Source organism: Pinus tabuliformis, chromosome 5_1 (assembly GCF_031772625.1).
Source record: "Pinus tabuliformis cultivar Carrire ecotype Pingquan chromosome 5_1, CPIR1, whole genome shotgun sequence".
In the NCBI taxonomy this organism is placed as follows: domain Eukaryota; kingdom Viridiplantae; phylum Streptophyta; class Pinopsida; order Pinales; family Pinaceae; genus Pinus; species Pinus tabuliformis.
Window position 1 is genome coordinate 195,346,202 of NC_142305.1, and position 15,504 is coordinate 195,361,705.

Consider the following 15,504-nt stretch of genomic DNA (forward strand, 5'->3'; position numbering starts at 1 on the left):
TGCGAGGGCATCCGGTTGAACGAGCGAAGTCGTTTGATTGAATGGACGAGGGCATGTGAGGGTGTTCGGCTAAATAGGTGAAGGCAAGCAATAGCATTCGGTGAAATGGTGAATGACTTGCTGAACGAAGGAGCCAGTGTGACGGTGAATGAATTGCGATGGACAATAGAACTAATGGGAAATCTAAACGGTGGTTCGGGTGGACCGAATGGTGTAGGCCGGGTTGCACGATTGTGACAGAAATTGTACAAAGGAAACTTGGGGTTTCCTGCAAAGACTGTAAATTGTATATTTTGCAATATTTTGTTATTATCATCGAGTAGACTCATATTTCAGGGAGTTGACCCTCCCATTAAAATATATGTTGTGCATATGTGTAAATGGTAATAATGATGAAGATGACTAATTGATTGTTTCCGTTGTGTATGTGAATGTTATACTTAGGAAAGTTGAAAAATAAACTAAGTATAGAAAGTAGGTGTAGTCCACACTTACAAGTATTGTTAGAAAGGAAGTGGGTGGTGGTGCCACACCCCCATCGTGCGGATGGAAGAGTACTGCCAAGGTAGGGACGTGACACCTATGCTCTAGTTAGGGCCACGTTTTAGCCCGAACCCTATAGGCGGGAGTTCTATCCATCATCAATTCATAACTTCTACAATTACGCTCATCATGCCCTACCGAGCTACCAAAGTTGCAGAATAGTTGTTGCAATATTTGTACAAACTTCTGCAATAGATGACAGTTATCTGTGGCATGTTTCCCTGCTACATGATAGATAGCGCACCACAATGCAGGCCCCGCACTTGGTCCTACCTGAGCTTTTGGCCTCAAAGGCATTGGTCCTCCTCCTATAAGGTAGTTCGCAAAGATTGGACAATGATCTTTGTCATGTCCTTGACTCTTGCATTTCAAAGACCATACGTCCTCGTGCACCTCTGGTCGAGTTGTTCTGTCCTGCTTCAATCTTTGCATCTCAAGGCAAAGATTTTTCAACTGCACATGAATCTATTGAACCCTCAGATTTGGATCCTACATTAGTGTTTCATGTAGCCTCATTGCGATCTCCAATGCCTCTGCCTTAGTTGTTATCTTCTATTGCAACAGCACAACCCTTAAGTATGGCAAGAGCGAAGCCACAAACCACTCACGATGATGTCCGTCTGTTAGGTTCATGTTAACTTCACAGATTGTACACTTCAACCTCTAATCAAGTTCACAAGGTGTCTCACCTAGTTGCATCGTGATTTCTTTGAACCCTACAATAGATTGTGCTTCAGATTTAGGCCTACTGAATTCTTTATTCAGTGCTACCTAGATGTCTACCACTCTAGCATTCGGGTTATCATTAGCATACTTGATATACCAAGTCAGTGCACGATCCTGTAGAGCACTAACCAATGTCGTCTTTTTCATGTTGTCATTTATAACGCCCTGAGCTTCCCATACAGCTTTTACAACAAACCAGAATTGGTTTGGGTCCTCATTCCCCAAGCCTTTGAACAAAGGAAACTTCACTAAATTTGGCATACTGAACTGCGGTGAAGGTGGAGGTGGTACGAGCGAAGTCGCGGGTGATGGTGGTGAAGTTGGAGGTGGTGTGGGTGGAGGTGGTATTTACGGGAATCCTTGCCTTATTAACTGAATAGCACTTCACGGAGAAACCTATGCTATTCCCTCTTCATCACCTCGCGGAGATGAAATCAATGGGCTATATTTAGGACCCTTTTTTCCTTTGTTTCTGTAAGATTTTCCGCTTCATGTAGCCCCAAACATCAAGGTAGCTGCATAACCTATTTTTCGCACAATAGAATTTTAATCCAGATATTCAAATATTTCACGTACTTACCTCATGGTCCTTTAAAAAAGCGTCTCTCTTCCTCGCTATAGCTGACTCAGGTGTCAACCGAAATTTCAGTTACGAATCCTCCTATGATGCAATCGAGCCAATGATCGATAGCGCAAGAAATCTTATCCTCCAATGCTTCCACCCTTCACACTAGCTCCAGGATCCACACAATAGGATCATCAAGTTTCCACCTTCCTTGGCTATCTGTTAGCTTCGTGATCCACTCATATAGCACAATCGAAAAGGAGCAGAAAAATATCTCATGGATCTCTATATACAGGTACCTTTCTTTCCATTGTTCCTTTCTCAGTCGCAGATTTCTATTCTCTTGTGCCAAGAATTCGTGGATATTCCTATCCAACCAGTCTCCAATCTCTTTCTTAGTCAGATTCTAGTGATATGACATCACACATCTCTTATGCAGATTATGGTCCCAACAACGGAACCATTTTTGGCTTGAGGGGGCTTGACCCAGTTTCAGCGTTAATTAGCCAAACAAATCCCTACACTACTGGCCCTTTTGGCGTTAGCCTGTAGAGCGCAGGTCGAAGTCTCACCTGAAGCAGTATGGGGGGATGTTGGAACCAAGTTTCCACGCCCTGAGATGGTCGTGATGTTGTTTTATTCCCTTTATTCCTGCCTTCGTGCAGGTCACTTCGCTCTATGGTTCAGCAGACAAGCCTTCTCTTCCATCCTTCAAAACCTCCGCGAAAGGGGTCAGCTACCCTTCGTGCAGGCCTAACACTTGATCTAGACCCTTTCGCACTATCAAGGTAGCATGCCGTGCAGATTCCTAGATTAGTCTTAAGTGTCTTACTTATCTTAATAGTTACTCACAGTTAGCATTGCGTAAACATATATTCTTATATGTGTTCAGTTATCCAACATAATCATACACGTTCGCGCATCACATAAGTATTAGAAAGTAAATTCATACATAAAATGATAAGATGCATTAATCAGAGAAAAGACACAGAAATTGCAGAATACTTCTCTTTACTAACATCTTCCAAGTGATTACAGACTCTAACCACCCTACGCACATAGCTGTAGGGGTCTCTGCACTCAGTTGTGGACTTCTACTCTCGGCCTCTGCACACTCAGCTGCAGAGCCTCTACCTACATTATGACCCAAAACTTAGACTTCTTACTTCAAAGCTATCACTCTCTTACATTGTGTGTCTCCAAAACTACTTAGATCTTAGCTCTTTCATACCCCATGGTCCACAGACCATGGGTAAATCTCTTATAGCCAACTTTACTTTAAAAAACTATGGGCGGACAACCCTTAATGACTTGTAACACCTATGCACTCCGCGACCACAAAATGCGGAGTCTTTACAAGTTTCTTACAAAATTTGACCAAAATATGGGCTTTTATCCCCAAAACTGCCCTTTGGGGGATCTCGTTCCCAACACCCTCCTAAGGATAACACCCCACAACAAGCAGTGCCTACATCGACACTAGTCGGTGCTAGAAAAAGGGATAAGGAAAAAGGAAAGAAGGTGGAATATTTAAACACTTCCTCCTCTTGGGTACCTCCACCCTATGCTTTGTGTGAAGTAGTTGGGCACCCTACAAATATGCGCCTTGAGTTAGACAAGTTAAAATATCTTCTGCATGCCCCAAAAGCACTAGTGAAACCTCCATCTACTGGAGAAAAGACCACATCTGTGCGTAACAAGGCATTGTCAACCAACCATGCATGCCCCATATGCACAGAATATGGGAACTACACTCATCATTTCCCTGAAATCCCTTGATATTGAGATGCTTTAAGTGCACTAGCCCATGCTAAAACCATGACCCCATCACTACCAACCATGCCAATGGATGATGATGGATGTAAAATCATTTTTTACCTCACGATGGAAGAAGAAGAAGCTTCATGCTCATATGCCTCTTTCAGTCAGCCAACCTCTCTCCATACATGAAGACAACCATAATCAGTGAGACCCCAACATGCCTTTGTGTGCGCTTTATGTGACAAACTAGAACATTTTATAAACCAATGTCCCAAGTTACAGGCATTTAGGAGTTATTAACCTAACCTACACATCAACCTAAGCAACAGACACAGACACAGGCATCATAGTTTTCACATTTTTGCAAGAAACCATCATACTCAATGTTTCCCACACCTTTCCTAATTCCGCGAACTGTTGGATTTCATGCGTCAATTCATTGCTAAGAACTCATATTTAGTCGAACCAGATACCCAATCCCTGGATAACACCATACCAATGGGGGATGACATATTTAGGTCCATATTATGCGTATTCAAGGACAAAAAACCACCTGCGACAAAGTCAGGCATCCATCAATGTGCCAACACCCACCACGTACACGCTATGCGATAGACCCAACCACGTGGTAAATTAATGTCGAGAATTGGGAAAGATTCAAGCTTTCATTTGCTTGTTAGTCCATATTTTGTGACCTAACCGCACTAGACATTTGTGCTATCAATGTCACATATGCTCTCAAGCACACCATACGCGGAATTTTTAGCACCTTACAGGTTTTGGAGCAATGAGAGACACATTGGGACACACCTCATGCTAATACTAAGATCTATAGGCTGCTGACACCTAGGAATTCCCCACCTCATGACACTAACCAGGCATCAACGTCTCGCACTACGGACGATATTGATAGACACATCATTTATTGTGTTAACATTAGTTCTGTAACTCTCATAGTTATGAGACATGTCATTTGTTGTAAACATTTAGACAACTTAGGATTCGGCATCAACCTCCTAGTGAGGAAGAAAATTCGCCCCCTTAGACACCAACCATGTTGCAATAAATTCCTCCCACTCATTATCAACCCGCCATTACAGAAATTCTACCACCACCTAATGCTGACAACATGCAACATCACATAAAATTTAGTTCCTCATCCATAGGAACCATGATTCGTGTTGTATTCTCATCATTTTTTGGTGCCAATATTTCTAAACCCACCACACCAGTGGTACGATCACCGACAGTGCAGACCCATCCCATTTGCACATTTTCAACTTCACTAGGTTCAATGACATCAATCACCGAATCATATTCTTGCTTTTAGAATAGCACAACTAGGCCCAAACTCCACCCTCACGGCCTCAAACAACCCAATCCAATGTTAGATAATAGTTTTCAGTCAAATGAAGATATTCTAGAAGCCATGGCGAAACCCAAATTTCCATGGGATGCCATGCACCATCGTTCGTTCTTTCTACCTGAAAATGCATTTGTACCTACTAATGCACCTAGTCTTGATATTTTCACCATAGAACCAAAAGATTTTCCAATAGCCATAGAATCAAAAAGAAGTTTTGGGGTTTAGAGCCCAGATTTTGGTCAAAGATTGTAATTTTGATGTAAAGACTCTGCATTTTGTGGGCGCGGAGCACGTAGTTTGTAAAAGAGTCATAGGGTTGTTTGCCCTTAATTTTGTTAATGTAATGTCAACTATAGAGAACTACCCATGGTCTACGGACCATGGGATTGTATAAACAGAGTGAGGCTCTAAGTAGTTAAGAGATCAATGGATAATAAAAGATGATCATATGATGTATGTGAGATAGATTTGTGGAGTATAGTCTAGTTTTAGGTTGTAGAGTAGGAGAAGGCTCTACAGTTGAGTGCGCAGAGGCCTAGTAGTCAACAGCTGAGTGCGCAGACCCCTACAGCTGAGTGTGCAGAGGCCTAGTAGTCCACAGCTGAGTGTGCGGACTCCTACAACTGAGTGCGCAGAGGCCTAGTAGTCAACAGCTGAGTGCGCAGACCCCTACAGCTGAGTGTGCAGAGGCCTAGTAGTCCACAGCTGAGTGTGCGGACTCCTACAACTGAGTGCGCAGGGTGAGTTGAGTCAGTTGGAAGTATTAATAAAGAGAAGTTCCTATCATTTTTGTGTATTTATTTCTTGTTTTATGCATCTGTTATCTTGGGTATGAAATTCATTTTTAATACTTATATGATGTGCTAATGTGTATAAGTGTATTGATTAAGTGAATGAAAGATAGCATATTTTTTTACACAAAGTTAACTAAGATTTGTTAAGAAGATAAGTAAGATACATGGTGTAGTTTGGGGAAATAGCGCAGGTCGCTACCATAGCAGCACGAAAGCATCTCAGCTGCTGGTTAGGTTTGCACGAAAGATGATTATAATAGATCGCGAAGGTATTGAAGGTTAGAACAATGTACAAAATGACCTGAGTGGAGGCAGACATAGTTGGACTAAACCGACATCACAGACATCTCAAGGGTGCAGAAACTTGGTTCCAGCATCCCCCCATATTTCTTCGGGTGAGACTTCAGTCCATGCTATGCAAGCTAATGTTGAAAGGGCCAGTAGTGTAGGGATTTGTTTGGCTAAATAACTCCAAACCTGGGTCAGGCCCCCATAAGCCAACAAATGGTTCTGTTGCTAGGGCCGGAATCTACATAGAGATGTTTGATGTCATATCATTGGAATCCAACTAAGAAAGAAATTAAAGGTTGGTTGGATAGAAGATATCATGAGTTTGCAGTGCAGGAGAACAAAAACCTGCGACTGTCAAAAGAAGAGTGGTTACACTGCTACCTATATACGGAGATCCATGAAATATTCTTCGCGTCCTTCCCTACTAAGCTATATGAGTGGATCACGAAACTAGCAGAGAGCCAAGGAAGGTGGAAGCTTGATGGTCCTATTGTGTGGACCCCATAGATAGTGCGAAGGTTGGAAGCATCGGAGGATAACATCACGCACATCGTTGATCATTGGCTCGATCGTATTATAGGAGGATTCGTTATTGAGTTCACGGTTGACACCTTAGTTAGCTACAGTGAGGTAGAGCGATGCTTTCTCAAAGGATCACGAGGTAAGTACGTAAACTATTTGAATACTTGGATTAAAATGCTATTGTGCGAAAAGAGGGTTATGCAGTTACCTTGATGTTTGGGGCTACGCGAAGTGGAAAATCTTACATGAACGAAGGAAATAAGGGACCATAAACTAGCCCCTTGATTTCACCTCTACGAGGGGATGAAGAAGAGCTTGAAAAGGTCTCACCGCAAAGTGCGCTCCACCTGATAAGACAAAGAACTTTGCGAATACCACCTCCACCCACACCGCCACCAGCTTCACCACCATCACCTCCATCTTCACCTATACCACCTCTACCACCACCATGATTCAATATGGCAAGCACAGTGAAGTTTCCTGTGTTCAAAGGTTTGGGAAATGAGGATCCGGACCAATTTTGGTTCATGGTAATGGTTGTATGGGAAGTGCAAGGAGTTACAGATGACAATATAAAGAAAACGACACTAGTTAGTGCCCTACAGGACCATGCGTTGACCTGGTATATTAAGCACTCCAATGATAATCCAAATGCGGGAATTGCGGATATCCAAGCAGTGCTAAATAGATAATTTAGCAAGTTGAAGTCTGAAGCACAATCGATCATTGGATTCAAAGAGATCACGATGCTACCAGACGATACTCCTTGGGAGATGGATCAGAGGCTAAAATGTACGATTCACGCTTCTAATATGAATCTAACGGATGGACAACATCGTGAGTGGTTTGTAGCTTCGCTAATGACACATTTAAGGAGTTCTCTATCGCAGCAGAAAATAACAACTCAGGCAGAAGCCCTGGAGATTTCCATGAGGCTGCATGAGACCTTGATGTAGGATCCTAACTTAGGAGTTCAGCAGATCCACGCACAACTGAAAAATTTATGCCTTGAGATGTAGAGTCTGAAATAGGATAGAACATCTCGACCAAAAGTGCGCGAAGAAGTATGGTGTGTGAATGCAATAGTCAGGGTCATGACAAAGACTACTGCCTAGTTTTTAAAAATTACCTCGCAGGAGGAGGACTGATGCCCTTAAGGCCAGAAGCGCAAGAAGGACCTAGCGCGGCGCTTGCTTTTTGGTGCGCGATTTGTCAAATAGTAGGAAAACATGCCACGTACAATTGTCACTTGTTACAGAAGTATATGCAAAATTTGTAACAGTTGTTCTACAACTTTTGTAGGTCTGTTGTGGGGGAAAGTATCCAACTCGGAATGACCCTAACCCACTCTAAGGGTGACAGTTCCTTAGCAACAGCTGAAAACAAAGCTATCTAAAGTTTCTTCTTTATGACATGCAAGAGATAAAAAGGATAGATCCACTTACCGATGTCTTGCGCAAATGGTCGATCCTATCTCCTTTGTTTGCCGCTTGCTCCCAGCTCCAAGTCTTTTCACGGGCCCAGCTACACGAGATCCTGCAAATAAGACAAGAAAAGGAAACTACAAGAGGCATGCATGCATAAATGATTCAAGGATTAGCATAAATCAAAGACGCAAGTAAAACAATTCATCATTGAAACACATGCGAATAGAAGAACCTCAAATGCTTTATTAATATATGGAAGTAAGGTTCAGGCGGTGATACAACCATGCGAGGTCCAATCCAGCATCACCTTCCCGACGGAGAGAAATCTCTTCTTCACCTCCCTCAAGCAATCACCCAATACTCTCAGCTGCAAACCAACAACGATTCTTTGCACTGAATTCCGCCCTCCAGATCCCATGGGATGAGATCCTTATATAGAGTTTTGGAGTGAAGATAAGTCAGCTTGATGTGTGACTTGTTGTCCTCTTCAACTCCAGTTGTTCTTCAATTCTTCACTTGGAGTTTCTGTCTTCCACTTGGAGTTTTAGAAGCTCTTAACTCATCATTAGGTGAATCTTATGATCAAGTGTCTTTTTGGAAGCTTCCTGGACACTGGCACTTTGAGAAAAAGATTCCTCCACATGTCCAAGTATGCCCAGCGCAGGTAGCCTTTGTTCTACCTGCTATGCATAGCAGGTAGCCTTTTTTGTACCTGCTATGCAGCGCAGATGCCTAGTGGAGCAGCTGCTTTGATCCAAAACTGACCTGTTTTTGAGTGTTTTTCAGTGGAGAACTGAACTGTAGTGCTGTGGTTTGCTGACCTTGTTCCTCTAAGGGTAAGAACAACGTGTCTAGGGACTTTGGATCCCTTAGATTATTGACATTTCATGCTCTATGCTGTAAGGCACAAAAATGTCTATAACAGTTGCCCCCTAAAGTATGAGGTCATTCATCGGGTGAAATGCTTTATTAGGAGGATCCGAAGTTCATTCAAATCGTTGGGATGTGACCTGTAACAAAATACAATACAATACATTATCTTTTCATACTTTCTTTTCATGATCTAGCTGAGGCGGGCATTTCCCATGCTCAGCTTTATAAATACATTTGTTGTACATAAACAGACGATCGTCTGATAATAGACCGATAATTCTCTGCTTTTAATTATCATCCTTTTTTAGTAGGATGATCATCTGCTGCACATGTCTATGTTTTTATCTCCTGAATATATATCGCAGCCCGGATGGATGAAACTAGATCCGGGGTCTTCAAACTTGTCCGATCTTCACTTTAGTACAAGTCGATCCATGTGAGAATTTCTTGAAGTCGAACATGGAAAGACATCGCTTGATTACCAGTCAATAATGTAAACTGTTAACAAGCGCGAGAGGAATCACCGATAATGATGATGACCCTCAAGGTACTACAGCACAATTCACGTGGTGTGAATATAGGATCTGACGTCGAACACCACGCAAAGTCTCCTGGTCGAAGGTCATTAATGTATACCTATCGCCGGGAGTGAGAAACTTGCCATTGAGGCATGCAAGCTTCAAAGTACTGAGGGGGTGTTCCTAGATCAACTTCTTGGATAATGAGCTGATGTCAACAAGAAGTGATCCGTCAAAGGAGGGCCTTAATGAATCCCACATCAGTGACACGGAACGGAGCTAGTGATGATGGTGAAAACGATCTGTGAAATATGATTCAGGGTGGTGGTCATGGAAGGATGAAAGATGATGTACGGTAGTGGATGGGACCCGGTTGACACTTTCTGAATGACATCTCTTGAACATATAACGACACTGATGAGATGGATCGGTAGCATTACCCCATGTATGGATGGTATGGCGAGACCATGGTGAAGGGACCGGTGAATGATAATAACCCAACCCGATATTTACGGAGGCAAAAGTGTCATGTTCAAGAGCGACTTGGTACCATTAAGCTTTGAGGTTCTTCCCAATTTTTTCCCCAGTCATTTCTGACCAGTACCTCTTTATTTTTTGACAAGCTTGAGGAGGATAACATATGCTTGATCTATAACCTGCCCTTCGGGCAAGCCCATCGCTATGTTTTTAATGAGCCTAGCGATAGGGAAACTCGTTCTCGTCTAAAGACAAGTTTGTCGCTATCTAATATTTTTAACGAGCCCAGCGACAAAGACAACTCGGTCCTTTTCATTTTTAGAGAGTCTGAAAAGTGTACATAAAGTAGACTCCAGGGGTCCTTTTTCGTCATCTAATCCCTTAAGTCCGAAAAAGTATAAAACAATACAGAAGGGATGAATGTTCGATATCTTTATCGAGCCGAACTAGACAAGCGCTCGATCTTTTTGTGCAATAATCCCTCAGGTCCAAAAAGATTAAAATCTAGAGGAGGGATAGCTCTTCCGGTCCTTTTAACGAGCTGGAAGGCCAAAACTCGGCAAACTTTTCATATTTTACGAGTCAGTGAAAAGAGCTCAAAGAAGACTCGTCTTTTGAGGAACGAGTGATAAACAGGGATAGCAGCAGATTCCAGGTACAGGTTGGAATTTTCCAATCACGGCAGTATTACAAGGATGGCTAGGTGAAATCACTCTTCGCAGTTGTTCCTCAAAAAAGGTAAACAATCAAGTGGATGTGAATGATCGGCCAAATGACAAGTGGAGGTGATGGTGCACAAACACGACCAAGGCTTTTATGGCTGATGAATTTACGGTCTCAAATGGTTATTTACCGGTTCATTTTTTCTGAATGAGCTTGAACACTGGGGGAAGCATGCTCACAAGCTTACGTTTATTTTTTAACGAGCATGAATTTCCACATTAAAACTGCTCGGATCTTGCGTTTATTGATTTTTTAACGAGCATGAACTTTGCCAAAACTGCTCGTTTTTACCAGTCACAAAGTTGGAAGGTCTCGTGTGAGATAGCTATTTTTTATGGAGCTTTATCTCACGAAGCTATGCTCCATATCCTCTCTTTATGCAAGTTGGGTATCGGCTAATCCTATGAGTTTAACGGGTTAGACCTACAAGTTTAAAGGGAGGACCTAAAAAACTAAAAAACAAAATAGCCGCCCGTGCTTGCATTCCAAGAGGTTTGCATGCCCCCATGTGTAAGTCTAATTTCAAGGTTACCCCTCAATTTGCAGGTAAAACATTTGTTTTACCGGGAGAGGCCTACCTCTTTCTGGTTACCCAAAGATTGTTCTGTTAATTCTTTTAAACAGAATCTTTCTTCGGCGATGTCTATCATTAGGTTATCCAAAGATGGTTACAATTTGTTGCAGCAATAGAATCTCTTTCTTTGGAGGCTGCCCCTACTTATCCTCTAAAACATTTGTTTTAATGGGTGAGGCTTGCCTTTTATCCAAAGATGGTTACTACTTGCTGCCGCAAACGGATCCCCTTCTTTGGCAGAGCCTACCTATTTAGACAGAGGTGAATGATCATTTGTATCAAACACATAACTTTGACAAAAGAATCTTATTCTAGAACAACGCTATCCTAACTGCCCCTTCTGAGATTCCCAGTCTCTCTTTGCCTTCCTATCCTTCTTCTTCCTTTCAAAGAGGATGGCTCAGAGGAAGATTCACAAAGATGAAGGAGGGGACAAGGTACGGACTAGTCATATTCTCCCGCGGAAATTCTACTTTACACCCAAGGTTTTTTCTGCCTCCAGAGCAGACCAGGATGCATGCCCCCTGGGTTCTGGCCTTCTTTTCCCGAATCACTCGCCTTCATCAGGAAGAAGAACCGGAGGTAGAGACCTTTCTTGATCAAATAGACCATTCAGGATAGGTATGTGACTATTTGCGATGTGTGATCCCGGAAATTAAAGTTGGTCTACGAGCTTGACCATTCTTCCTTCGTATGGAAAACACATTATTCGAAAGAGTGAGGAGACTATTGCTTCCATGCAATATATGTAGTCCCGTCCAAGGAGTAGGTTATAATCCAAGGGTCCTTGGACGACCATCAAATTCATCTTGACGGCCTTCCCTTTCAAGGTAATAGGCACATTAGGTAGAATCCCTAATGGTCGACTGGTTCCTCTGTCAAAACCCGAGAGATTTCTTGTCTCAGGAAAAAGCGCCGGGCAACCCAGTGCTTTCCAAGCAATAGAGGACAGAATACTCACAGATGCCCCTTCATCAATGATAGTTCCAGCCATCACCATTTGGTATATTTGGACTATAATTCTAAATGGTATACTGGCTGGTAATCGGGGTCTGCCTAGTTGGTTCCAATCAAAGGATACAACTAGGTTGCTTGGTGTTGGGACCGAATATACGACCGGATATGATCCTGACGATGCTCCTTCCTGCGATAAAGGAGTGGGCACATTGCCCTGATGTTCATCAGAATCGGTGTTGACGAAGAGGACCTGGACGGTGTCATCCTTACTCTCTTCGGTAGGGGTGTCAACTGAAGATGAATCCTTAGTGACTGTGGTATGTGAAGATGAAACTTCTGAAGGGAGAACCAGGTCAACTGCCGTCTCGACCTTTGGACTTTCGTCCGGTCCGGATTCAGTAGGTTCACTTTCAGCGACTGACACTTCAGCTGGCCCTATGAGCGGGGCAGCTGTATTTTCGACCAACAAAGGACTTGGCGCGAGTTTTTGATATCCAGGAGGAAGTAGCACCGGTGCCACCGGTTGATCTTCCAAAACTCTCTTTGCTTCGTCTAAAAAGGGACAACGGCGAAGGGTGTGATTACCTTCACACAGTTCGCAGGGGGATCTCATTCCCCTCCGTCGTCTAGAACCTTCACTTTCGCTGGTTGACGGTAAGCATTCAACCTGGTTGTCAGAGGTTGACGCTTCCGAATCGTGCAAACGAGGGGACCAGTCCCTTAGTATCCGGGGAATACTGGGACAATCACTGTGGAAGTGGTTCCCTCTACATATGACACATGGCGATTTGGGCCCGGTCCGTGCTGTGTGTGGGTTTTCGTTAGATACCTTCTGCTTGCCCCCAGGCGCCTTTGGCTCCTTCTGCTTCTTTTCTTTCTTCTTCTTTTCCTTCTTCTTTTCTATGGGAGCTCCGCTTTCGGCGGCTTGACCTTTCGAAGAAGAAGGATCGGAGGAAGGCGTATAAGAAGTGGAAGGATGGAGGGTGGCTCTAGACGGGTCTAACTATTGACTCGACTGTTCAGGAACCGTGGTGGTCTGAACTACAGTGGTTGAGAATAGCCAAACTGGCAGGCCAATCGTCAGCCCTGGAAGTGACAATGTGGCCATGTGGAGCACGCCAACTTCTCCCCAAGAGGAGAAAAGGCTAGGGGTCCCATCATGCGGAATCCCTTTGTTGGTGTGCTCCATGTTCTCAACTTTAAGATCAACGTAGGAATCAGGGGTAATTATGTTCCGTTTAAGATTAATTTTATATGACGACGCTTTAGACACAACTTGCTTTTTCACTTTTTAAGAGTCGAGAAAAAGCTAAAGATGACTCTAGTCTCCTTCGATGTATTAACAAGCCCGAAGTGACAAATGCTCGGATGGACTTTTTCAGTTATAGAGTTTGAAAAAGGCCAAAAGAAACTACTCTGGAGTTCTAGGCAAGGGTGTGCCAAACCTTTCGCGAAACCACAGAATACGTTTTACGGTACGAGTGGTCGATCTTCGTGAATGCTGTGTTCACTGCATCGCGATCAGTAGGGCAGCCGACACGGCTTCCTATGGATAAAGGCTTTGTTCCTATAGGGGTCCCCCAATATACGCGACGGTACGCAGGGGCACAAGTCCATATTAGTGCTATCGTCCCTCAGGAGGAATCACCCACCTTCGTAGAGATCGACAGTCACTATGTTTAACGACGCCGGTTCACGTCTCTACCTAGACCTCTACTGTGTTTCGTTATGTTTCAAAGCGTTGTTAGATAAATTCATTTCTTTTTAGGTTGATCTTGTTTAGCAGTTTGCCTTTATGGATCACCACGTGATGTATGAGACAACTCCTAAATGCAGTCTAAGAATGATAAGCAAGCTTTTTCAATTCTTTCAACTTATGAAAACCTTAACTACTGAAGGAAAAGAAAGACATCATCTTTTCAAACAAATCATAGAGCACACACTGATGCACTTTTCCTAAATCGACATGCAAACTGTCAAAATGCACATGCACAATGCAAGTATTTCTTTTCTTCTTCCTTAATGTTTGATGTATACCAAAAGAAAGTTGTATAATTTCGAATTCGATTTCAAGCGTAAGCAAACAAGTTTGTCCAATAATCAAAAGAACACCTTAAGATTCACTCGTTTCAACACAAGAAATACTGAGATCCGAACCATATAACGAAAGCAAATGCTCAAGCAGCTATGAACAGCAATAAACTAGCTCTTAGAATCACAACGACACTTTCTCACAGGTCTAGATCCAAGAGGTCATAGCAAGACTAGTTCGCTTTCGCTATGGGAAACAGTGAATGACAGCAAGAAATACAATAAGAACAATCACGGTTTCTTCATACACCTGAGGGGGGAATGAAGGCAAAGAGAAGTGGTTTCAGCTGGGTATACAGGTTGACAACAGGCTGCAAAAACAATACTGAAAACTGGGCAACAGACAGTGGGGAATCCAAGTTTCACAAGGCAAAACTGGATCAGCACAGGTGCTGCACTGTCAATCTGCGATGCAGCGCAGGTAGCCCCTTCGGGACCTGCGATGTCAGTGCAGGTAGCCTTTGTTGCAGCTGCACTGATGAGACAACTCTCGTCTCTCTCAGATTCCGGCTCACAGTTTGCTCAAAAATGAGCGGTTTTTGGCCAAATCAGAGGCTGTCAGTCAAGTATACTCTAGAGGATGATTAAAGGAAGATGAACACTATCACAAAGAGCTAAAAAGATTCCTTGTGGATCAGCTCTTCAAATCATAAACATGCCCAGCACTGGGCTAGAGTAGCTGCCCTCTACTTTGCATTCGAAGGACTCGCATGCAGTTCGATTCGGTACTCTTTTGTTTAAGAAATGAATAGCAAGAAACACAAGCTACCAACAAGACACGATCCCCAGCGGAGTCGCCAGTCTATTGTGGGGGAAAGTATCCAACTCGGAATGACCCTAACCCACTCTAAGGGTGACAGTTCCTTAGCAACAGCTGAAAACAAAGCTATCTAAAGTTTCTTCTTTATGACATGCAAGAGATAAAAAGGATAGATCCACTTACCGATGTCTTGCGCAAATGGTCGATCCTATCTCCTTTGTTTGCCGCTTGCTCCCAGCTCCAAGTCTTTTCACGGGCCCAGCTACACGAGATCCTGCAAGTAAGACAAGAAAAGGAAACTACAAGAGGCATGCATGCATAAATGATTCAAGGATTAGCATAAATCAAAGACGCAAGTAAAACAATTCATCATTGAAACACATGCGAATAGAAGAACCTCAAATGCTTTATTAATATATGGAAGTAAGGTTCAGGCAGTGATACAACCATGTGAGGTCCAATCCAGCATCACCTTCCCGACGGAGAGAAATCTCTTCTTCACCTCCCTCAAGCAATCACCCAATACTCTCAGCTGC